We start from the raw sequence: 25,345 nt of genomic DNA, 5'->3' as shown, positions 1-25,345 counted from the left end.
CTTTTCTCCATTTATCATGATGCTACTAGTCCAATTGTGAGGGCTTCTGTTGTCTTTCCATTGAGGTGTAATAGTGGTCTTTGATCTTCATCAATAAGTACTTCAAGACCTTTTCACTTTCAGCAAGCAAGGTTGTATCTTTTGAATATCATAAGTTACTGGTAACTCTTCCTCCAATCCTGATTCTTGTCTGTTTGAAGGACTGCCTCTAGGTCTTTGTACAGGTTTCTCATGAGCACAATTAAGCAGTGTTCTGGTATACCATTTTCCTCAATGGTATCCATAGTTTGTTATGCTCACGTAGTCAAATATCTTTTAGTCAATGAAGTACAAGTCAATGAAGCATGTTTCTGTATACCAGTATGCATGTTGTTGCTATTGATGGTGTCATTAAGTTCCACAGAGTTGGTTCCAACTCCTAGTGACCCTGCATAGGGTTTCTGAAGCTTTAAATATTTTACAGGAGCAGAAAGCCTCACCTTTCTCCATTGTAGTAGCTGGTTGGTTCAAACTGTGACTTGTCTGCAGAGAAAGTAATCTAAACCCAACCCTCTGTCATCAAGTCCACTCCCACTCACAGCAACCCAATAAGACAGAGTCAAAGTGCTCTCTAGTGTTCCGGAGTTTGTACATCTAGTGTTCCGGAGTTTGTACATCTAGTGTTCCAGAGTCTGTACATCTTTACAGGAACAGACGACCTTATCTTTTTCATGGAATGATTGGTGGGTTTAAACTGCTGACATGGTTAGTATCCCAATGAACAACTCACTACACTACCAGGGAGAAAGTTGTTATTGTTGTTAGGTGCTGTCAGGTTGGTTCCAACTCATGGTGACTACGGACTACAGGAGGAAACACTGTCCCCCTGCTCCATCCTCTCAATTGTTGCTACAGTTGAGCTCATGGTTGCTGTCACTGTGTCAGTCCAGCTAGTTGGGAGAACGTAAAGGACTAGAACTGAAAACTGGCCTGACAAGACAGGAACAGCCATGCTTCCGTATCAGGACACATCTTGCATCTTAGCATCTCCTAAGCAACATTGGTGCTACCTCCTGTTCTCTGCCTTTTGCCCCTGACCCCATCTCTCTGGTTGTAATCACAGCAGAAAAGTGTCCCATAGAAGGGCTCTAGAATGACAGTCCTGGTTTTGTGTCCTTGCTGTTGTCGTTGCTAAATGCTGTGGAGTCAGTTCTGACTCATAGCAACCCTGTATAGGGTTTCCAAGGAGTGACTGGTGGGTTTGAACCTCCAATCTTGTGGTTAGCAGTCCAGTGCTGAACCTAGAAAATCACCCCAACTATGCCTTGCAGACACGTCCCCCCACCTTCTCGTCCTCCATGATGGCAAGCGTCTTCCTGATCCTTCCTTTTACTCTGTCCATTGAAAATCAAGATCTGACATCCTGCCAGATCAGGGGGACATGCTCATGCACGCATGATGGGCCTGTGCTACCGTGTGCCTAGGGGAGCCTACACATGTGTATGTGCTGTGTATTCTCAGAGTCTCTGATGGCAGAAACAGTCACTGTGAAAAGGTTGACAGTTCTTGCCTATCCAGAGGTACCTAAGAAGAAAGACCTGGCAATCAACTTCTGAAAAATCAGCCATTGGAAACCTGTAGAGCACAGAAAAACGTATGCATCCCAGAAAAAAAACTGAAAGTAGACAGAAGGCTACACTAACTTAGAAATAAATAAATAAGGGAGTCAGTTTAATGCACCATTTCTAAGTTTAGTTATTGGGAGGTTTGTTTGTTTTTAGTGTGTAGGTTTTGTGGGGGGTTTTGTTTGTTTGTTTTTTGTGTTTGTCTCTCTGCTCTTTCTTAATTCCTTAGGGAGATGTATATATATTGCATTGCTATGATAACAGCTCAGGTTCAGACAATTTTGGTGAAATATTAATATTAATGCAATTAAAGGGCCAGGCTCTATGTTAAGGGGGTGGATATAAGGGACCTCAGAGCTCCTGTATTGATAAGCTATGAGGATATGACTGAATGTGTTATGTAACATTTCAAAGACAGACTTCAGAGTAGCTGGAAAACAGGGCAGCCGCCTTACATTTCAGCTCTGTTCCTCCCACCCAGGCCACAACTCTGCTCACAAGTATTCCAGCACTGGAAGTTTGTGACAATGAGCATTCCCAAACACAGAGAATCAAGGTTTCTCAAATACTGTAAAGTTTAACCTTTTCAAATGTTTAACCAACTGGACATTTCTCATCTTTTTTTTTTTTTTTTTTTGTAGTTAAGTTTTTTAATATCTCATTTCTTGCATTTGAAATATTCTTCAATGATATCCTTGGCTTGAGATTCTTTGCCATAGTCCTTAACAACCACACAACTGCAACCAACCACTCGGTCGATTTTTCAGAGGCCTATCCATTCCCCTAACTTCTTGTCATCAACCTTAATCAGGTTGATTTGGTGTTCAGCACACAAGGCCTCGACTAACTTGACATACATAGGCTCACGGCAGTTGGATGCAAGCACACAAAGATGGGCTTGGCGCTTGTCTAGGGCTTTTTGGCAGCTTTTCATCATGAATGAGGGCAATCTTGAGCACTTCTTGTAAAGCAATGTTAACGTCCATTACACCTCTAGCAGCAATTCCTCGTTCACGACTGTAGGTTACCGGTGGAGGGCCTCCGCCTCCGCACAGCTCAAAGGCAACTGAAAAGAACTCTCGTAATCTTTCTTACATTTGTTCATCTATTTAGTTAGCGCCTATAAGAAAACAGCTAACTTAAATCTTAATTATATCTTATCATAAATTCTGAGTTAATAAAAACTAATGTAATTTACGACATTTTAAAGATGACTTGTTCAGCAGGGCACTGAAAAAACAGTTGCTAGTCAAGTCCAACTCAGGGTGGCCCCACATGTGTTGGAGTGAACTGTGTTCCTTGGGGTATTCAATGGCTGATTTTTTGGAAGCCAATCACCAGGATTTTCTTCGAAGGCTCCTCTGGCTAGATTTGAATGTCTAGTGTTTGGTTGTTGTTGTTGTTGTTAAGTACCATTGAGTCAGTTCCAACCCACAGCAACCCTGCATAGGGTTTCCAAGAAGCGGCTGGTAAGCTTGAACCACCGACTTTGTGGTTCAACTTGACACTGCAGTTCAGCGCATTAACCCACAGCACCACAGGTTAGCCGATAGGTATTAATATTTGCATCATTCAAAGTCACTGTACTATCACATCTGCCTCTGAATGTGAGGGTCTAGCTCAGGCCCTCTCTCCACACTAATCTATGAACCTCATTTGATTATACTGAAAAGATAGACGGTAGACTGAGTCTACCGTCTTAAGAACAGCTGCAGCACGTCCTGTCTACATAAAAAGGTTGCCAGTTCAATTAAACCCCACCCAGGGGTACCTAGGCTGCCAGTCCTGGCAATCTGCTTTGTAACCATCACAACTTTTAAAAACCTCATGGAACGTTCTACTCAGTACATGTGAGGCTGCCATGTGAGGAGTCTGAAGTAGTTAAGCATTTGTTTTTAAGCTTTTGTGTGTGTGTGTGTGGATTGGGTGAAAGTTTACAGAGCAAATGTATTCTATTTAACAATCCCCACACATTTTGTTTCATGTCATTGATTGCAATCCCCACTTCTAGGGTGCAGTTCCCATTTCCATTCCTCCTTCTTTCCCAACCTTTCCTGTCTTCTGAAGTTTACCCTGGAGCAAACGCTGTCCTTTTGATCCCGATTAGTTGACTGCTCTAATGAGTAGGTCAGTCCCCCAGTGTTTCTGTTCCCTTTATAGCCCTGGTGTGGCACTGTATGGTAAGTATTGGACAGCAAGATCAGTTTCATTCGAATTCACCAGTCAATCCGTGGAAACCCCTTATAGGGTCTCTGTGAGTTAAAACCCACTTGACAGCACTAAACAGCTCTTTGGCTGAGAATTGAGCCACTGGGGTGAGTTCAGTTCTGGGCTGGAAGGGTGACTAAAGGCCAAATTCTGAAGGGTTCTCACAGTCTCTAGCCTACCAGTTAGCCAGGTCTTTCAACTCCGCCTTTTAAACTGTAGAGGGAGAGCTGCAGTTTTTTATCACTCACATCATCAAAGAACCCAAAATAAGGGGCTTGTGAAGTTCCGCTAATTCACCTTATAAATTAACACAAGCACAATGGTAGAGAGAAGACTGGCTGTTATCTGTTTGACAGTATCTAGTTATCACTTCTTTGAAAGCTGTAGGTGCATGCAATTAACACTCAATAAGAACATTATATTAAAAAATAACACATAATCTACAAGTGTTAAAGAACAAGGGAGTTGCTTCATTTTGATGAAAAGTTTGGTATAAATAATGATTAAGAAAATGCACTTCCTTTTCATTTAAATATTTTTTTGTTATTCACACAGAAAGGAGAAAGGAATTAGCAAAGTGTGATAGTAATTTATACTCCAGCATCCAAATGTTTGAGAATTTAGGTCAGGGATAAAGTTTTTGGTAAGCTTTTCTGGTTTTCTTTTTCCTACAGAATTCAAATTGAAGATATAGGCTTAAGTTTCAGAGTGTAAAAACGTCTTGAGAATCTTGTTTACTAAAAGTTAGCTAATGATTCTCTGGAGCCCTGATGTGGCACTGCAGCATAATGCTCAGTTTGAGCTTCAAAGTCAGTGGTTCAAACCCATCAGCCACCCGCCAGTCTTCAGAAACCCTATATAGGGTTACATCATTTCTCTATACTTACTGAGATCTAGCCACTTTACAACAACAACATTTCTCTGTACCTACTGGGAGTCCTAGTGTGGCACTCTGTGGGTTAACGCGCCAGACTGCAAAGCCTTTTGAACTGCAAGGTCGGTGGTTCAAGCTCACCAGCTGCTCCTCAGAAACCCTCTACAGGGTCAGTATGGGTTGTTAAGTGCCGACTCGATGGCACTTAACAACAACAACAACAACAACAACAACAACAACTGGGATCTAGCCATGTGTTATTAGCTGCTATGGAGTTGGCTCTGACTTGTGGTGACCTCACGTGCCACCGCAGATCATGTGACTCACAGGGCATCTTACTTGGTCAATTTTCAGAAGCAGGTCACCAGATCTTTCTTCCTAATCTTCCTTAAGTCTGGAAGTGCCACTGAAATCTTGTCAGAATCAAAGTAACACACAAGCCTCCACTGACAGACAAATGGTGGCTACCTTGAGATGCACTTGCTGGAAATAGAGCCTGGTTTCTCACCTAGAAGATGAGCATTCAATTATTAAACATCCACTGAACCATTTCTGCTCCCCCACCCCCACCCTTCCACCACCACCATGATTTAGCCAGTCAGCTAACTTTATCTTGAAGGGAGTTTCGGAGACATTAAGCACTCTGATTCACAAACCTAGGGTTGCCATATGAAAACACCAGAACAGAACAGCAATGTATTATATCCCAGCCCTGGATGTTAGTCTCCAGGGGAAGTTGCTTGCCGATCTCCACTTTCAAGGAGCCCCAAGTGTTCCTTGGCTCCTAGATGCATTTGTATTTACATGACCACCCTTCCTCTGTCTGTCTCTCCTCTCCTTTATTTAGGGAACCACTCAGATTGAATTAGGACCCACCCTACTCCAGGGTTTTTCATCTTCAATAACCTGTTTCCAGGCAAGGTCATGCTTGGATTGAACACAGTTCAGTCATAATACCTGGCTGTGATTGAAAGGACTAGCTGTCCACATCAAATATAAATGCTCCCTCCCCCCAGTGTAAAGCTGTCACTTGGAAGTGGCTGTCCAATTAAGGACAAATTGCCCACTGCCTGTTGAATTCAGGTGTGGCCATTTAACTAAGTTATAATCAATGAAATCTAAGCAAAAGAGCTGCACCCCATCTACACATGCTTCTGCCTGTGCTTTATCTGCCTGGCTGCTGGAATCAGGATCTCAGGGTCCTGGTAGATGACAGAGCCATCAGATGAATGAAGTCCTGTCCCTAAATCTCCACCTAAAGGAGAGCAGCACACTTACTCAAAAAGACTCTTACATGAACAGTAATACACTACTGATTTGTGGCAAATCAGGAGCCTTGGTGGAGCAGTGGTTAAGTGCTCAGCTGCTAATTGAAAGTTCAGCAATTCGAACCCACCAACTGCACCACAGAAGAACGATGTGTGGCAGTTCTGCTCTGTTCTGTACGGCTGCTATGACAAAACCAACTTGATGGCAACGGATGGTGTTGTTAAGTGCCATCCAGTTGGATCCGACTGATGGTGACCCTGGGTTTCTGAGGAGTGACTGTTGAGTTTGAACTACTGACCTTGCAATTAGCTGTCCAGTGTTTAGCCTACAGTGTCACACCAGAACTCCAATAAATGGATGTACTAAAACAGGTCCTTGGGTGATAGGTACTGGAAGATTGGCAGTTCAAACCAAGCCAGTGATGCCTCAGAAGATATCCTTGGTTACCTACTACCATCAGATACTTTATTGTTGTTAAGTGCCATGGAGTTGATTCTGACTCATAGAGCTCTGTTATAAGATTTCAGAGGCTATGAATCTTTATAGATGCAGAAAGCTTCATTTGAATCCCAGAGAGCAGTTTGTGCACTAAAGCCACCAACCTTGTAGTTCGCAGTCCAGTTCTTATCCTACCGTCACCGGGTCCTTAATAATCCTTCCACTAGTTCACCTATGAAACTCTTGGTAGGACTTTAATCCGTAAGATAGCAGCCATGGAGAACCCTGTGGAGTGCAGTACTGCTTGCAACATATAGACTTGCCAAGAATCTGAATCGACTTAACACCATGGGTTGTTTGTGGGAGTGGACTGAGCTTTGTTTGTGCTAAACCACAAAAATCCAAGGTTGTTTTTTCTTTGATCACTTTAGAGTAGCTGGCATTGCCCTAATGAACACAATGTTATAAAATAGAGTGGCCGGAGCTGAGTCTGTATTTTTAAAAGGTTGGTTTTCATGCAGTCAAGCCAGCCCCTAGCCACACTCCTCCATCTGGGGTTCTCAATCCAGAAACTACAGAGGGAAAAAAAAGAAAAAACCAGTGCCTACAAAGGAAAGTCAAGGGTCTGGAATCACACAGCTAACCAGTGGGAGAGGAGGAAGATAATCAGGGCCCCCTGATGATTTCACCCTAAAGGAAAACAAGAAGGCTGGACTTCAATATAGAAGCAGCGGGATGCATATTTTATAACCAGCTCAGGTTAACTCAACACAAGCTCATTTCATTAGAAATTATCAGAAACCCATAGTGTAGCAAGATTTGTAGAGAATATTTAATTCAACTTAACAAAGCTTTCTCTGCATTCCGAGCACTCGGGCTGTGCTAAGCAGTTCCACCTGTCTCGTCTCATGAACTCCTCTGAGCAACCCTGTGAAACAAGGATGATGACAGCTGATTTTACTGATGAGATGACCAAAGCTCAAAGAAGTAAAGGAGTTTGCTAACGATCCCACTGCTAAAAAGAGTTAAGGTCTGTATGGCCTCAAACTGTGGCTCTGTGGGTTATGCGTCAGATTGCAAAGTCATTTGAACTGCAAGGTCGTCAGTTCAAGCTCACCAGCTGCTCCTTGGAAACCTATACAGGGTCACTATGGGTCGGAATTGACTCGATGGCACTTAACAACAACAGTGCATTTAGGAGAATACTGAAAATGTCCTGAGCATGAATACTTATCAAGAATGTATTTTCTAAGGCACTGTGTAGCTGTATGCATGTTGTCGGTGTTGCTGTTAAGCACTGTTGAGTCAATTCCAACTCATAGGACCCTGTACAGAGTTTTGGCTCATGGATTTGAACCACTGACCTCATGGTTAGCAGTCTAGTAGTTCTCCTACTGTACAACAACACCAGGACTCCTGTAGTATATATGTTGTTGTTGTTGTTGTTGTTGTTGTTAGGTGCTGTCCGTCAGTTCCACCACATAACAACCCTGCATACGGTTTCCAAGAGCCTTGCAGTTCAAACTGACTTTGCAGTCCAGCGTATTAACCCACAGCACCATACCAGGACTATATGCTGTTCTGTATAAGGACTGAGGCACTGTACTTAAAACATGTATATCTATTTGCGTGTTCATTACAGAACACACTCTGGATAGCAGAATCTTGCTTATCTGGGTCATCCAAGCCCTGAAGCATCAGGCTCTGAGAGTCATTCATCAGCAGTGACCTGCTGGATGCACTTGAGCATTAGTCTCCAAAGGCTCTCTTATGGGGCACTGATGGCATGGCTGTCAACAGCACAGGAATGCCCACAAAATACTGGGGCACAGTGGTCGAGAGCAGACTACATACAACGAAGTCTTCTGGAAGACTCTTAAGTAGTTCTGCAATCTCAGGCAGGCCTTTTCACCTCTCTAAGCCTCAGCTATTTGTGTTCATGGGAAATCTGTACCTGGACCAAGAAGCAGTTGTTTGAACAGAACATGGGAACACTGAATGGTTTAAAATTAAAAAGGTGTGCGACAAGGTTGTATTCTTTCACCATACTTATTCAGCCTGTATGCTGAGCAAATAATCTGAGAAGCTGGGTTCTGTGAAGAAAAACGTGGCATCGGGATTGTAGGAAGACTCATTAACAACTTGCCATATGCAGATGATACAACCTTGCTTGCTGAAAGTGAAGAGGACTTAAAACATTTACTGATGAAGATTAAAGAGCACAGCTTTCGGTATGGATTACATCTCTCTCATTGTAAGGAAAACAAAAATCCTCACCACTGGACCAATAAACAACATTCCTATCAATGGAGACAAGATTGAAGTTGTCAAAGACTTCATTCTTCTTGGATCAACTGTCAACACTCATGGAAGCAGCAGTCAAGAAATCAAATGATGTATTGTATTAGGCAAATCTGCTGCACAAGACCTTTTTAAGGTGTTGAAGAGCAAAGATGTCAGCTTGAGGACTAAGGTGCACTTGACCCAAGCCATGGTATTTTCAATAACCTCATATGCATGCAAAAGCTGGACAGTGAATAAGGAAGACCATAGAAGAATTCATGCTTTTGAGTTATGGCATTGGAGTAGAATATTGAAAGTGCCATAGGCTGCCAAAAGAACCAATAGATCTGTTTTGGAAAAATTGCAGCCAGAGTGCTCCTTGGAGGCCAAGATGGCCAAACTTTGTCTCTCATACTTCGGACATATTGTCAGGAGGGACCAATCACTGGAGAAGGATATCATGTTTGGTAAGGTAGAGGGTCAGAGAAAAAGAAGAAGACCCCCAATGAGATGGATTAGCCATGTGGCAGCATCAATGGACCCAAGCGTGGCAACAGTAGTGAGGTTGGCCCAGGATTGGGCAGTGTTTCATTCTGCTGTGCATAAGGTCACTATGGATCGGTACTGATTTGATGGCACCTAACAATAACAACAAGTCTCAGTTTCCTCATTTGTAAAATGGGGATAGAAAGACCAATTCAAATGTGCTGTTACGAGTTAATGTTTGTAGAAGATTTGAACAGTGCCTGTTACTTAGGAACCATGCCAGAAAGATGTTTAAAAATAAATACAATAAAACACAGAGGCATCACTTGACCAAAGAAAAGAAATGAAAACCCGAGGTATTGTGAGAAGTATCCCAAGCATTTCTCAAGTGCTTGTGTCAGTGGCTTAAATTATAACATGAATAGAAGACCTAGATTTTTTCTAAAGTATGTTGTGCAAAAATGGAATGAAAAGACAATGGATTTTTTTCCACAAACTTTCGGAAGCCCACTCGTATTCTTTGTCTGCTGAGCAGTGAGTGAACCAGCCCCTTCATATCATTTTCACACTTGTTTTCTCAGATCACTTCTGGCCCCTCTGTGGTAGTAAAGTTAGAACATTACCTGAAGATATTGCATAAGAAATTCCAGACACCTTTATACTCAGTGCTCTCCCTGGTCCCTGTGTAACAGATTTCTCTCCCTACATTCTTCGGCTCCTTCACCTTTCTCCTCGGAGGCATTTCCCCTTGCCCTGATTGCCTAAAGCTGTCATAACAAAATAACACAAACAGGGTGGCTTTAAGAACAGAAAGAAATTGTCTCACACTTCTGGAGGATAAAAATCCAAGTGTTCAATGCTGACAAGGCTATAGGAGTCATGGTGATGCAGTGAATTAAGCACTAGACTGCTAAGACCAGTGGTTAGAACCCACCAGTCACTCCATGGAAAAAAAAAGATGAAGACGTTTGCTCCATAAAGATTTACAGTCTCAGAAACTCTATGGGTTGCTATGAGTCTGAAGCAGCTCTATAGCAATAAGACAAGGCTGTGTTGTCTCTCCTGTGGCTCTGAGGAAAGCCCCTTTCATGTCTGGTTCAGCTTTATGCTGTTATTTTTAAGTGCCATTGAGTCGATTCTGACTCATAGCAACCCTCCATAGGGTTTCTGAGGAGTAGCTGGTGAGTTTGAACCACAGGCTTGAGATTCAAACCAACCTTGCAGTCCAGTGCTTATCCTACAGCACCATAGTATTTGACTTATGGATATATTCTCATGTTGTGTTTTCTGTGTGTTATGCTATTTCCATGTTTTCTTGTATAAGATGCTACTCAAAACTAGTGTAACTTAATTTATAGCATCTGCCTAGAAAAACCTTATATCCCAAACAAGGTCACATTTACCAGTTAATTGTAGGGTTTAGGACTTCAATATATCTTGGGGGGGCGGGGCATAATTATTTTCATAACACCCAGATGCACATACACAAAAATTATGCACATATAGAATCCAAGTGTGGCACTATAGGATAAGCAGTGAACTGATAATCACAACGTTACTAGTTCAAACCAATCAGTTGCTTCTTGGAAACCCTATACATGATTGCTATGAATCAGAACCAACTTGAAAACACTTAACAACAACAATTTCACATTGGATTGTAGTGGATCTGTAGGATAAGCACTGGATTTTGAATCACAAGGTTTGGCTGTTCGAGCCACTCTGAGAGACAGGTGAAGCTTTCTGCTCCTGCAAACTTGTACAAGGTCACTGAGACAGAGGCAATTTGGTGGCATTTAACAATAACTGCAGCAGTAATCTTATATTGATGTCTGCTTTTTAGAGGACTGGACTACCACAGAGGGCCCAGAAGTGATATGAGAAAACAAATGTCAAGATGACATGTAGGGGCTGGTTCACTCACTGCCCAGCAGACAAAGAATACGAGTGGGCTTCAGAAAGTTTGTGGGAAAAATTCCATTATCTTTTCATTCCATTTTTGCACACAAACAGTTTGAAGCCCCCTCATACTCCATCCTGCATTGTATGTGGGGCACTGAGAGTCCCCCGGAAGAGGGTGGTGGCTCCAAAGCTAAAGACTACCAGTGACAATCTAGGAAACACGTGTGGGAGAATGATCCAGGTGGAGGGAGGCGAATGGTCCTGCATATGTGATTGTTCAGGCATTTGGAAGAGATGAGGGAAGCAATGTCTCCAAGGATTACACCCTTTCCTCACTGAGACAGTTAAATTCCAAAAACCAGGTTGTTATGCAAAAATTCGTATTATGTGAAAATGGAGGATGACTACATTACAAAACTGCCAAAATACATCACTACATAATTACCAACGTGCATCCTTACATAAATGCCAACGTACATCATTGCACTGTTGTTGCTAAGTGCTGCTGAGTTGGTTCTGACTCACAGAGACCCTGTATAGGGTTTGGAAGGAGTAGCTGCTGCATCTAAACCACTCACCTTGTGATTCGAACCAACATTGTGGTCCAGAGCTTTATCCCACAGTGCTGCCCCATCACTATATAACTGTCAATGATATCATTATGTGATTGCCACATTGCACCATTACATGACTGCCAAACCACATTGTCACTGCCAGAGGTATGTCATTAAGGAAAAAAAAATAGGTTTATTTACTATTGTCTAAATGCAAAATGTCAGATAAGATGGTTGATAAGTATCCTATAAAGGGAGAATGTGAAATGGAGTGTCAGAACCAGCAGTTTAAGGACCAGAAGACACACCAGGACTATACCAGTAAGAGAAGCACGAGGACCACAAAAGTGTTCCATGGTGACTTTTCTCTGTGGGTCGGATCTAGTGTAGCTGAAGCACTCACAGAGAGGGCCTTGTTAATATCCAATGGATTATGAGGTGCCAACATTGAAACCAGGTAAGAGCACTTAACCAGAAGTGAAACCAAAACCAAACCCACTGCCACTGAATCAATACAGACTCACGGTGACCCTGTATGGGGTTTCTGAGGTAGTAACTCGATTGGGGAGCAGAAAGTCTCATCTTCCTCATGCAGAGCTACGGGTGGGTTTGAATTGTCAGTCTTGCAGTTAGCAGTTCAGTTCTTCCCCTATAGCACCACCAGAGTTCCTTAATCCCAAGCCATGAGCCTGGAATCTCCATAAGCTTCAAAATGGGTGCAAGAGGAGGCAAGGGGAATTAAGTCAAAAGGAGTTGTGGTTATGACTATCCTGGGTAAATTGGACCAGAACCTAACAGAGATGTTTCTTATCATCTACAAGCAGAAAAGATCACAAATAAAATAGCAGCAGGTTGAGAGAAGTAGCCTCAATAAAAAGTCATAATCCTCTCCTCAGTGAACAGACATACACCAATTTTCAAATCCGGAGACCTTTGACTAAAGAGTTGGCAGAGTTCCTAGTAGGAAGTAACCTGCAAATGAAAAGCAGATAATATTAGAAATGTGTTCACTTGTATTGTATTAACTATGTAAAGGCTTTCTGCTATGTGGAGCATGGCTCTAGATAACACTGTGAAGAATGGGTATCCCGGAACATTTAATTATGCTCATGAGGAACTTGTGCATAAACCAAGAGGCAGTCATTAGATTAGAACCAGGGGATACTGAATGGTCTCAATTCAGGAAAGGTGTGCACCAGGGCTGTATTCTTTCACCATAAATATTTAGTTTGTATGCTAAGGAGATAATCTCAGAAACCAGATTACATGAAGAAGAACATGCATCAGGATTAGAGGAAGACTCATTAACAACCTGTGATATGCAGATAATGCAACCTTGCTTGATGGAAGCAAACAGAACTTAAAATACTTACAGATGAAAATGAAAGACTGCAGCCTTCAGCATGGATTGCACCTCAATGTAAAGAAGACAAAAATCCTCACAAATGGACCAATAAATAACATCAGGAGAAATGGAAAAAAGATTAACATTGTCAAAGATTTCATTTTGCTTGGATCCACCATCAACACTCATGGGTGCAGCAGTCAAGAAGTCAAAACACGTATTGCATTAGGCAGATCTGCTGCCCAAGGCCTCTTTAAAATGGCAAAGAGCAAAGATGTCAGTTTGAGAACTAAGGTGCACCTGACCCAAGCCATGGTATTTTCAAATGCCTCATAAATATTTGAAAGTTAGATGAAAAATAAGGAAGATGAGTAAAAAAAAAAGAATTGATGCATCTGAAATATGGTGTCAGAGAAGAATATTAAAAGTATCGTGGACTGCTGTAAGAACAAATCAATCTGTGTTAGAATGTTCCTTAAAAGCCATGATGGTGAGATTTTATATCTCTCATGCTTGGAACATATGGATCTCCTGGAAACTGACCCCAGACTACCATGGGCTAAACCAAGTGGAAGCCCTTATTTTAGTTGCTAAGCCAAATGTGGCATTGCTAACGTAGATGAGTAAAGCTGCCATTGTTTGGGTGATTGTGCTCTTGTTTTAGTTACAAATAGAAAAGGGATCACAGGTAGTTCCCTTCGACATAAGATGACTAACTATAGTCACTGGCTGTTGTCTTTCCCACCAGCTATTAAAATCAGGTCCAAAGAGATGTGGATTGTCTACATATCTAATAGAACACTAGTTTGATCTTCTACATTAATGAAACAACGATCAACCAATAAGACAAACAAGAAGTGGTTAGCATGCTGGAGGCGTCCTGGAATTTTCCACTCCAGAGAAGTTTCCATGGGTCTAATCCCATTTTGTCTTCTGCTTCTCTGAAGACCACTACTCAAGTAACTCTGTAAACCTCTTTCAGAGCAACACATTGGTCATCCACATTTTAAAGACTCTAAAGAGCATAGAAAAACTTGTTTAACTTTGTTTAACGTCAGCATCATTTTTTGCTTCAGTACCACAAATGAAATGCCTTATTGAAGTCTGCACTGCTTCCCTCTGTTGTCTCAGTTATGAATTCATCTTATCTGGCCAGTTCCCATCCTACCCCGCTCTGGGTTCTGCTTTCTCCAAAAGTTAATTTTTGTCCATGCTCTCCCATTGGGAAAGCTCTTCTGAATTTGGATGGATATTTTAGCCTGCCTACTTTTTAAATCGCTTTCTATTATTAGACAACTTCTTGCAGGTACAGCTAAAATCTCCCCAAGTAGAATGTAACCTTCTAATGCTAGAACCAGATTATTTTACTATTTTTGTACTTAATTTTATCTTTTATAGGAAAAATAACGGAGCTCAAAGTTTGGTATAGATTCTTACATAGTTAATTGATTGTTTCTAGCACAATATTCCTACCTTGCATTACTATTTATATACTATACCAATGGTTCTCAAATTTTAGTGTGGATCAGACTCCTCGGGAATGCTTATTAAACCCTACTGCTGACCTCACTCTCAGAGGTTCTGGTTCAGTTTATCTGGGTTGTTGTTGTTAAGTGCTGTCGAGTCAGTTCCAACCCATAGCAACCCTGTACAGTTGTTTCCAAGGAGCAGCTGGTGAGCTTGAACCATTGACCTTGTAGTTCAAATGGCCTGGCAGTCTGGCACATTAACCCACAACACCACATATCTGGGTAGATTTTAAAAACATTCATTTGTACCAAGCTTCCAGGTGATGTTGATGCTGTTGTTTTAGGGACCAGATTTTGAGCACCACTGATGTAGATAAATGAAATATCTTTTGGCCATCATATGGTGATATCCATTTTCCTCAAATAAACCTTATGATACACAATTTTCAACTGATATTTAAAACTAGAAAGTGTAGTGATATAACCACAAAATTGTAATAAATGAACTAATAAATTCATGCCTCAAGAAAATTACTAATTTTAGCATAAACTGGGAGGGTACAGAAGGACTGGGCAGTGTTTCATTCTGTTGTACACAGGGTCACTATGGGTCAGAGCTGATTCAAAGGCATCTAACAAAACCGACAAGGGCACCCATTTCAGTGAAGCTGCCACAAGCTGCCTCATCTTCATCTCTGTTGTTATTCGTTGCCATTGGGTCTTTCACCTCAGGGAGACCCCATGTGTGTGTGCAGTAGACCAGCTTCACAGGGTTTCCAAGGCTATGACGTTTGGACACTTAACTGTTTGCACCACCCAGAGACTCCTTTATCTCTAGGATAGGAAAGATAAGTCTGCATTTGTTCCTTCTTGGGTGTGCCTTAGCACAGGCGATAGTATTCTTCAATTATTGTTACTGTTTGAACTGCCAGTCTTCTGGTCCTACAGCATCATACCAAAATTTACAGAGTTGTAAAGGGGCTCTGGTAGCGTAGTGGTTATGAATCGGGCTGCGAACCTTAAGGTCAGCAGTTCGAAGCTACCAGCCGCTCCGCGGGAGAAAGATGAGGCTTTCTACTCCTGTAAAAATTTACACCCTTGGAAACCCTGTACAGGGTCGCTTTGGGTCGGAACCGACTCTACGGCACTTAACAACAACAACAACAATTCCCAAAAAATGGGTCGTAGTCTAGGTTTTGAATGAGGTTTCCTGGAAAGGACAAAATTGGCCCAGGAAGTCTTAATTCTGAGCAAAACTCTGTGCCGCTGAGAGTCAAGTGGGTACTAAGGGGTGTTGTTCAATGCATTAGGAGATTCAATAGATGGTTAGGTAGTGGAACATATATGTAGTGGGAGGTAAAATTGTTGTAGTTAAAAAAGGAAACCAGCATTTTAAAAGATTAAAGTGGAAAGTTCCATGAGATACCCACGTCATTGGTTGAATTAGAGACCAGAGCCAATGAAGCTTGGAAAGGAAGGGAAGTATAGGCTCAAAGTGTTAGACAGCTTTTTAGATTATTGATTTGAAGGCTAAAGATAAGATGGAGAGGAAACTTTAAGGCAGACTTTAAAGTTGTGAGAAGAGGTAGACATATGTCATTGGCACTATAAAATTAGGACAGAGAAGATGTCCTTCATGGATAATATAGATATCTATGTAAAGGCAGACTGTAAAGGGGAAAATTGGGAAAAGAAGTGAATAGGTAAATTCACAAAAGATCCATATGGTAACATCAATATAAAGATACATTTAAACCGTTAGTAATGATAGCTATTAAAATTGAAACATTGAGAGAATCACAGAATACTCGTTAGATGGTAAATGGAATAAAAAATCAGTACGTGGTTAAGTCCAAATATAAGAAAGGCTATAAGGAGACTGAGCTCCCATACACTGCTGATGGGAATGTAAACTTGTTTGAATTCTAGGACACCACCATAAATAGGCTTCTCCTCTTTCTGTCACTGGAGTCCTGATGTGACACTGTGGGATAGAGCACTGGATCATAAGGTCAGTTTGAACCACAAGGTCGGTGGTTCAAACTCACCATTTACAGAGTCATTATGAGTTGGAACTGACTTGACAGCACTTAAAAACAACAACAACAATTCCTTTGCTTGTTTGGGTTACAGTATCCCAGAGATCAGTTCTCTGACCTCTTCCTTTCTCTAAGTGGACACACACTCTTGGTGGTCACATCCAGACCTACTGCCTGTATATCCTCATGACTCTCATTTCCAACTCCAACCCAGACCTCTCCCCTGGATTTTAGGCTTGTATGAAAGAACTTTAAAAAGTTCATGGAAAAAATGGAATTAAGATTTGCATGGGCCAAATGGGACAGAGGGTAAATAGTGATGTATGCTCAACCTCGGAACAATGGGTCTTTGTGATACAGGGATCAAGGCATAGTATAAATATGTCAAAGAGGGTAAATAACGTTAAGAAGCTTGACTGCCTTATGATCATTGTTTTCCCTTGTCTACTATTGTAAAACAGACACATTAGTGGAATAGAAAGGAATATCAGGAAACATGATTACAGAAAGCTTGTAAGCCCATATTCAACCTATAACTTATTGGAATACCTAAAAGGGGTTCTAGAACCTGCCCAGTGAAACAGGCTTTTTTTCAGAGCCCTTGTAGTGTATAGGACCTTATGTGAAATCCTGAGCCCCATCCAGAACATTCTGTAGTGGCTAGAGGAACAGAAGATACTTCCTGAAACAAAGACCAGTAGGAAAAACAAAATGAAAAACAAAACACCAATTTGTTTAGCTATTACAAGAACAAGCAAGCTGTTCTACAGGGAGCTATCAAGGCAAGAAATCAAGTCCCCTCTTCAAGATTGAAATTCAAAGAGAACAAACGAGCAGACATGTAAGCTTGCTGGCGGCAGAGTTGGTCTGCATTTGAGTGGAAGTGGGGGAAAGTCAGTAATGAAGATATGGGCTGAGTTTAACCATGTTCCATAGACTTCTGTCGACCTTGAGATGAGAGAGAGAAGAGGAAGGGCTGGTTCATCCAAAGTTCAGGGAGACTTGGGAAGTCCTGAGCATGGACGTGGACCTAGCCATGGAGGGCTAGAGCTGAGAGAGAAGCTCCCAGATGACATGAAGTTGGGGGAGACACACAGGAATGCCCAAACTTGCAAATAGTACCCATTTGAACTAGCTTTGATGGCTTGATGACCAGAGCTCAACTAGAGGAAGATAAAGAAATTTAACAAAGGAAGCAAGTGTAAGTTGCTACAACTTGATGAACTTAACCTGTACTTATGGACATAATAGCTCAAAATATCAATTGAAAGGGAAGGAATCTTAACATCAAGGATCACGCCTGTCCCTTCAGTATACAGGGTTGATAGGGATGGGCAAGTTAAAACATTGGTTACCTAAAATGGGGGCAGTGGGGGGCTATAAGGTATGAAGTGGCTGGCTTATAAGTTTTCAAGAGGGAGTTATTTTCAGAGTGTGTGGGGGGAAGGTAGAATCCCTACTGAATAGTTTTTATCTTGTCTAGATGGGTCTGGTGAAAGGAGATGGGGATAAGATTCTTATGATTCAATAGTGAGTAACTGTTACCGTGACTAAATGCGATGGTCACAACTGTAAAGGTAGAAGTTTTGTAACATGAATGAGGGAGTAATTCATCTTACTTTCCAGGAACAGAGGACCCTAGGACCATCACAGGAGAAGAGCATGAGCAGACCCTTCTAGAGAAGCAGCAACACCAGAGATGGAGGCAGAGATGATGCCATGGAGAGATAGAGTAGCTGAAGCCTCTAGACCCATGGAAAGAGAAAGCCTGTGTGCTAGTGGCCAGGAGGCAGGCTTTCAGAATGTGCCCTTTAGTTGTTTAAATGATTATATATTCCTGACTGTTTTTGTGTATATCAAAAAAACAAAAGCAGAAGGAATAGAAGCAAATGCTATTATGGGATCAAATAAAACAAACCAAAAAAGGCAATGGGATTTTTCTCACAAACTTTTTGAAGCCCCCCTAATGTCCAAAAATCTAAATATCTCCACATCTGTGATGACAGGAATCTCAGATTTAATATGTCCAAATCAAGCTCCATCTCTCTCTCTCTGTCCCATTTCCCCAAAAGCTGTTTTTCTCATAGGTTATTCTATCTCAGAATAATAACTAACCCATTCTTCCAGTGCTCAGTCCAAAGAACTATACATTAACAAAACTGTTGCTTCTACCCATGAAGCACATTTCCAATCTGGCTGCTTTTCATCACCTTGCTTCCACCTGGACTCCTAGTGTGGCGCTGTCTGTTTTATGATGCCTGGTCTATTTTATGATTTTGAGCTTTGTTCCACATTTTCTCCCATTCTCCAGGACCTTCTGATGAGATCCCTTTTAGAGAAATTGACAGTGGTAGTTGGATACCATCTAGTTCTTCTGATGTTAGAATCATAAAGGCTAATGTTCTCGTGTTCTATTAGTCCAATGGACTAAATATTTTCATGGCTATTTGATTTTCATCATTGTTCTTTTCCTGTCTGGAGGAAAGACGAATCGTTCTTCTTTCCTCCGGACAGGGAAAGAACAATAGTTGCACCTTAAATAGATGCTCACTAATTTTAATGACCCCAGTTACTACTCACCAAAGTTGGATGTAGAACTTTGTCTTTGTGGACTGTGTTATGCCAATTGACTTAATGTCCCCTGAGACTGTGGTCCTGAGCATCCAGATCCAGTGATTCATTCTCTCAAAGTGTTTGGCTATAGCCGAGAATTTTTCATAACTCTATCCCTGTATGTTCCATCACATTAATGTATATGTTTGCAGCAAAGGTAAATACCCATGTACAAATATCCTTTGTCAAGCCTATAGGTATCGGTGGGTATATCCCCACTCTCCCTCCCACAACTGTTCAGCTTGAGTCTAATAAATCTCTTACAAGAGCAAAAAAGCCACATATATCTCCTTTGCACCAACTGTTTTACTTTGGACACTTCTATAACTCGGTGGACTTCTGGGTCTACTATTTCTGAATCTCTGTCCAAAGAACTGCCTTTAATATTTCTTATAAAGTTGGTCTGTTGTTGTTGTTGTCAGGTGCCATCGAGTCGGAACCGACTCATAGCGACCCCATGCACAGCAGAACGAAACAATGTCCGATCCTGGGCCAACCTCACTACCGCTGCCACACTTGAGTCCATCAATGTTGCCACCTGGCTAATTCATCTCGTTGGGAGTCTTCCTCTTTTTCTCTGACCCTCCATCTTACCCAGCATGATATCCTCCTCCAGTGACTGGTCCCTCCTGACAATATGTTCAAAGTGTGAGAGAGCTGAACAGTGAATAAGGAAGATCGTAGAAGAATTGATGCTTTTGAGTTATGGTGTTGGAAGAGAATATTGAAAGTGCCATTTACTGCCAAGAGAACCAATAGATCTGTTTTGGAAGAATTGCAGCCAGAGTGCTCCTTGGTGGCCAAGATAGCCAAACTTTGTCTCTCAGATTTTGGACATATTGTCAGGAAGGACCAGTCGCTGGAAAAGGATATCATGTTTGGTAAGGTGGAGGGTCAGAGAAAAAGAGGAAGGCCCCCAACAAGGTGGATTGGCCAAGTGGCAGCATGGATGGACTCAAGTTAAGCAACAATAGTGAGTGGCCCAGGATCAGTTAGTGTTTCGTTCTGTTGTGCATACTGTCCCTATGAGTTGGTGCCGACTCGATGGCACCTAACAACAACAACAATGAGGTGGAGTTTAGGTGACTCCCTACCCAGGGGTGGTACACCCAGTGACAGATTCACAAGGGCACAGCAAATTAGTATTGCTGTTATTACTACCACCAAGTCAGTTCTGACTCATAGCAACCCTGCATAGGGTTTCTAAGTAGAAGCTGGTGTGTTTGAGCCACCAATCTTGTTGTTAACTGTTGTTGTTGTTAGGCACCAATGAGTTGGTACTGACTCATAATAATAGGCCTGTGCTTATCCTACAGCATCACACCAGGAGACTGGCATGTATCTGTTAAGTACCATCAAGTCAATTTTGACTGATAACAACTTTCTATAGGATTTCTGAGGAGCAGCTGGTGCGTTTGAACTGCTGACTATATGGTTAGCAGTCCAGTTCTTATCCGTTCTTATTTATGCTAAAAGTCATACAACCTCTCTCACGTGTGAGAGTTTAGTAAGTATTCCAGATGATTAGTTACTTGGTGAGATTTCAGCCCAATCTAAAGATTGCTGTAAATCAATATGTTTATTCTAATTTTTCTAACTTTTTTTGTGATAAATAGCTGTTTTCCAAACTTGTTTGTGTGCTCTGTGTTCCTTTTAAGTACAAGGAGAAACCATTTTTATATTCAATACAAAGGCTTGTAAACATTCATTTGTCATGGACTAGAAATTGACTGACAGGAAAGAACAAGCAGTGACATACTGCTTTTAGCTTCAGCAGGAGAGAAAAGTAGAGAAAAGGGAGCCAACCAAAGAGACCTAGAGGAATAAAGACTATCTGATAAAGACGAGAAATGAGGGCATGTAAGACAAAGACTGCTGATCTGAAAGAGTAAGTGAAGAAACAAGATGGAAAATCAAGAGAGGGCCCAGTGTTTTTCTGCCTCCAGTTTAGATAAAATCCTTGACTTTGGTCTCAGGTTGAAGTGCCTACAGAGACAGTAAGACGACCCTGGACCTGGAGAACTATAGAAGCAAACCAAATACTGTTTGAATACTTTAAATAAGGAGACCAGAAAGAAAGCTTCGGTCTTAACTTGGAGATAAAAGGAATAATGGGACTGAGTAGAGAAGAACCCTAACAAGCAAAATCCTCTGTAAGCTACCTCATCATGAATTCACACAGCCATTCAATCAACAGACATCACTGTCAGTGTCAGACACTAGGGAAACCAATAAAAATGAAATGTGGTCTTGTTTTCAAGGAATTCATAGTCCTACTGAGAGGATTACAGCAGTATGTAGACCATCATAAAACACTGTCACCAGTGTTATTACAGAAGGATGCACTGGAGAATGTCAATGGAGACCGAGGGGAGAGGACCATATGGGCAGGAATCTTAATCCAGACTAGGAAAGGGACACGGAGAGACTGAATCAGAGAAGCGTCCAAAAAGGGAAGGTCATTTAAGCAAAAGGATAAAGCAGGTAAAGACACCGAGGGGTGTGTGTGAGAGAGAGAAAGAGAGGGAGAGAGAAGGTATGGCAGGTACACAGAAGACAAGCCAGTTGTCTGATGATACCAAAGAGAAAGTCTGGGGTCATTACTAGCCATGGCAACAATGCCAATGTCTAGAGTCTGGCTTTCATTCCAAAGACTACAAGAAACTTGCAAATGATTTAAACTAGGGGAAAGACATATCTTGATGTAGCAGTGTGGCAAACAAATGTGAAGAGACAATATTGGGGGAAATAAAAAAGCAAGGAACTCAGGAAGTCAAGGAAAAAAAGTCAAGGAACTCAGGAAGTTGTGAAAATCCAAATGAGGCAGCATGAAAACTTTAGCTAAGGGAGCACCTATGAGCATGGGAGAGTGTTATTGAGTAGGTAGACTTGCAAAGCATGGTGACCAAATATAGATATAGATGTGAGTATGTGTGACTTTCATGTGTCTGGTTTATGTGTTGTTGTTGTTGTTAAGTGCTGTTGAGTCCATTCCTACTCATAGTGACCTTGTATAGGCTTTCAGAGCAGTGACTACATGACAGGTCAGTTTATAGCCCTATTCTCTAAGATAAGAAATTAAAAGGATGGGCGTGTTGAAAGGGATGGGAGGAAGGTGATGAGTTCAGTTTCAGATGTGAGGCATCAATGTTGCCTGCAGGATTTCCAGGTAAAGATGTCCAGTGATGAGTCAGGAGTGTGAATATTGAATTAATAAGAGTTTGTATAGGTGGTGGCTGCAACCTCAAGAGTGAATGAGATCCCCCAGAGAGAGTGGATAGGGTCCGAAATGAAGTGTAATGAGGAAGAAACCCTATCAAATAGCATCATTTTAAGGTGCTATCAGAAGAAAAGAGACAAAGATTGGAAAAGAACTGCCAAAGCAACAGTGAAAATAGGAGAGAATAGAGTGAGAGAAGGCCAGAAATAAGAGAATGTTTAATAAGGACAAATTCAGCAAGAAGAAAATAAAAGTGAATGGAAAGTTGACCATTGATTATAGCAACTATGAGGCCAGTAGCAGAACAGGTCCAGAGGTAGAGGGACAAGAAGAGTGAAATGAAAATAACAGTATAACCAAACCCAAACCAAACCCTCTACATCAAGTCAAGTCTGGCGACAGTGGATGACCTCATAGGACAGAGTAAGACTTCTCTTTAGGGTTGCAGAGACTATACATCTTTACAGAAGCAAACAGCCTCATCTTTCTCCTACAGAGCAGCTAATGAGTTTGAACCAAGGACCTTCTGGTTAGGAACCCAAACCAACCTATTATTCACCAGGATAACAGTATATTGATACGTGCCGTCGAGTTGGTTCTAACTCATGTTACAACCAAATGAAGTACTACACGGTCCTGCACCGTCCACACAATTGTTATGTTTGTATCACTGCTGTTCCCACCGTGTCACTCCATCTCATTGGGGGCCATTCTCTTTTACACTGACCCTCCAATTTACCAGGCATCATGTCCTTCTCCAGGGACTGGTTCCTACTGATAACATGTCCAAAGTATGAGACAAAGTCTTGCCATCCGAGCTTCTAAGGAACATTTTGGTTGTACAGCTTCAAACACAGATTTGTTTGTTCTCCTGGTAGTCCATGGTACTTTCAATATTCTTCTCCAACACCATAACTCAAATGCATCAATTCTTCTGTGGTCTTCCTTATTCATTTTCCAACTTTCACATTCATATGAAGCAATTGAAAATACTACGGTTTGGGTCACCTTTTTCTTCTAACCAAAATCTTTGCTCTTTAACACTTTAAAGAGGTCTTTTGCAGCAGGTTTACCTAATGCAATATGTCAGATAACAGTATTGTTCTTGCTAAGTGCCATCGAGTGAATTCCAAATCATAGTGACCCTGTATAGGGTTCCTGAGGAGGAACAGTTGGGTTGGAATTGCCACCTTAAGGTTCAAACCAACCTTGCAGTCCATTGCTTATCCTTCAGCACCACACCAGACCTATGTATAACAGTATGTTGTTGTTGTTGTTAAGTACCATCTAGTTGATTCCATCTCATAGCAACCCTGTATATGGCTTCCAAAGAGCAACTGGTAGTTTTGAACTGCCAACCTTGCAGTTCAAACTGACCTTACAGTCTAGTGCTTATCCTACAGTGCCACAACAACACTCCTGGATAACAGTATAGGATAACAGTGTTGTTATTAAGTGCCCTTGAGTCGTTCCAACTCATAGGGTTTCCAAGGTATGGCTGGTGAGTTTGATCTTCCAACCTTCTGGTTCAAACTGATCTTGTGGTCCAGTGCTTTACCCCACAGCACCACACCCATATAGTACCACTAAAATGGCCTGTCTTATCCAAAACAAGATGGACTTAAAGAAATGATGAATATTCTAATATTCTGTTCTTTTACTCTTGCTGTTGTTATTGTTTTGTTATTTTGCTTTTAAATTTTACATATGAGCAGATTTACATGCTAAGAGTAAACAACCAGTAGAGAATGACTCCTAGTAATAGAATAAGCACTGGACTGTGAACCACAAGGTGGGTGGTTCAAACACACCAGCTGATCTTCAGCAACCCTATACAGGGTCTCTATGTGTCAGAGTCAACTCCACAACACATAACAACAACAACGGAGAATGACTAATAGGAAAAAATCCAAAGATAAATACACTTCTAAAGACACAAAAAAGGGGGTGGGGAGGCCTAGAGTACACACAGGTGAGTTGCCCTAGACAGCACTCTACAGAATGGGAGAAAGGATGTGTGAGCATCAACTCAGTGGCAAGAGGGTGAGGAAAGAAAATGGAAGTGAAATTCATTCCAAGCCCTTGACCTTGTTGGAAAATCTCTACTGAAGTGTACCCAATGGGCAAACAGTTTCCATTCTAAATGTCTAACTATAAAGCAAGTGCTTTTGCCTAGCCAGGAGTGATAGAGTAGCAAGTGGTTTGCATATGCAACCCTATAGAAGGCACCCTCTTCTTCAGCCGGATGACTTCTTGTAGTCCACGTGTGTGTCTCTATAATCCAGAACAATGCTTGACCCACTGTGCTCAAAGAACAGTTATGAGACTAATGAGCCAACACTTTCATAGCACCAGCGGAGACCAGCAGCTGTCCACGCTGTCCCTCCTTCTTGGCTCTTCTAAGTGCTGCAACCGTTCTATTAGACGATTTGTCCTATTATATCATCACTGAATTGTCCCTGAAGACTGCTGTCTGAAAAGAAGATTTTGCTGGAGGTGGAAGCATTTTTCTATATAAAGGACAATTCTTTGTTAAGGGGAATGATTTTACAAAGGTCATGTGGAAAAAGATGACTTCTTTAACCTACTGTGCCATCCAGAAATATCTGTCTGACTGGCAGGAAGAGAGATGTTAATTCCTAAACATATATATCACCCATTTTGAAACATCAAATCCCTTGCATACAAGTATTCAAAGTTGAGTTAAACAAGTATACATCACAAATATATATAAATGCCAAGCCCTGGTGGCATAGTAGGATAAACACTGGACTGCTAGCCATAAACTCAGCAATTCAAACCTATGAGCCACACCATTGGAGAAAGAGGAAATATGTTTACCTCTTTAAATATTTACAACCTTGGAATCCTTATACAGACAGGGTTGTTATGAGTCAGAATCGACTCAATGGTACAGGGTTTGGGGATATATATATATATAAGACATATCATTGCTGATGTCCAATGGATCTTGGCTGAAAGCAGAGAATATCAGAAGGATGTTTACCTGTGCTTTATTGACTATGCAAAGGCTTTCGATT

General features: G+C 41.5%; 1 protein-coding gene and 1 pseudogene across 2 annotated transcripts in view; both read right to left on the bottom strand.

Annotated features, from left to right (window-relative positions):
* GRM1 (glutamate receptor, metabotropic 1) overlaps positions 1 to 25,345 on the bottom strand; it is a 680,560-nt gene that overhangs the window by 410,483 nt on the left and 244,732 nt on the right. The gene's annotated exons all lie outside the window — the stretch shown is intronic.
* Positions 2,263 to 3,433, bottom strand: LOC102812832 (annotated as a pseudogene).

This window comes from Chrysochloris asiatica, unplaced genomic scaffold (assembly GCF_000296735.1).
Source record: "Chrysochloris asiatica unplaced genomic scaffold, ChrAsi1.0 scaffold00182, whole genome shotgun sequence".
NCBI lineage: Eukaryota > Metazoa > Chordata > Mammalia > Afrosoricida > Chrysochloridae > Chrysochloris > Chrysochloris asiatica.
Note: the sequence above shows the minus strand (reverse complement) of the source record. Positions and strands in the feature narration are given on the sequence as shown.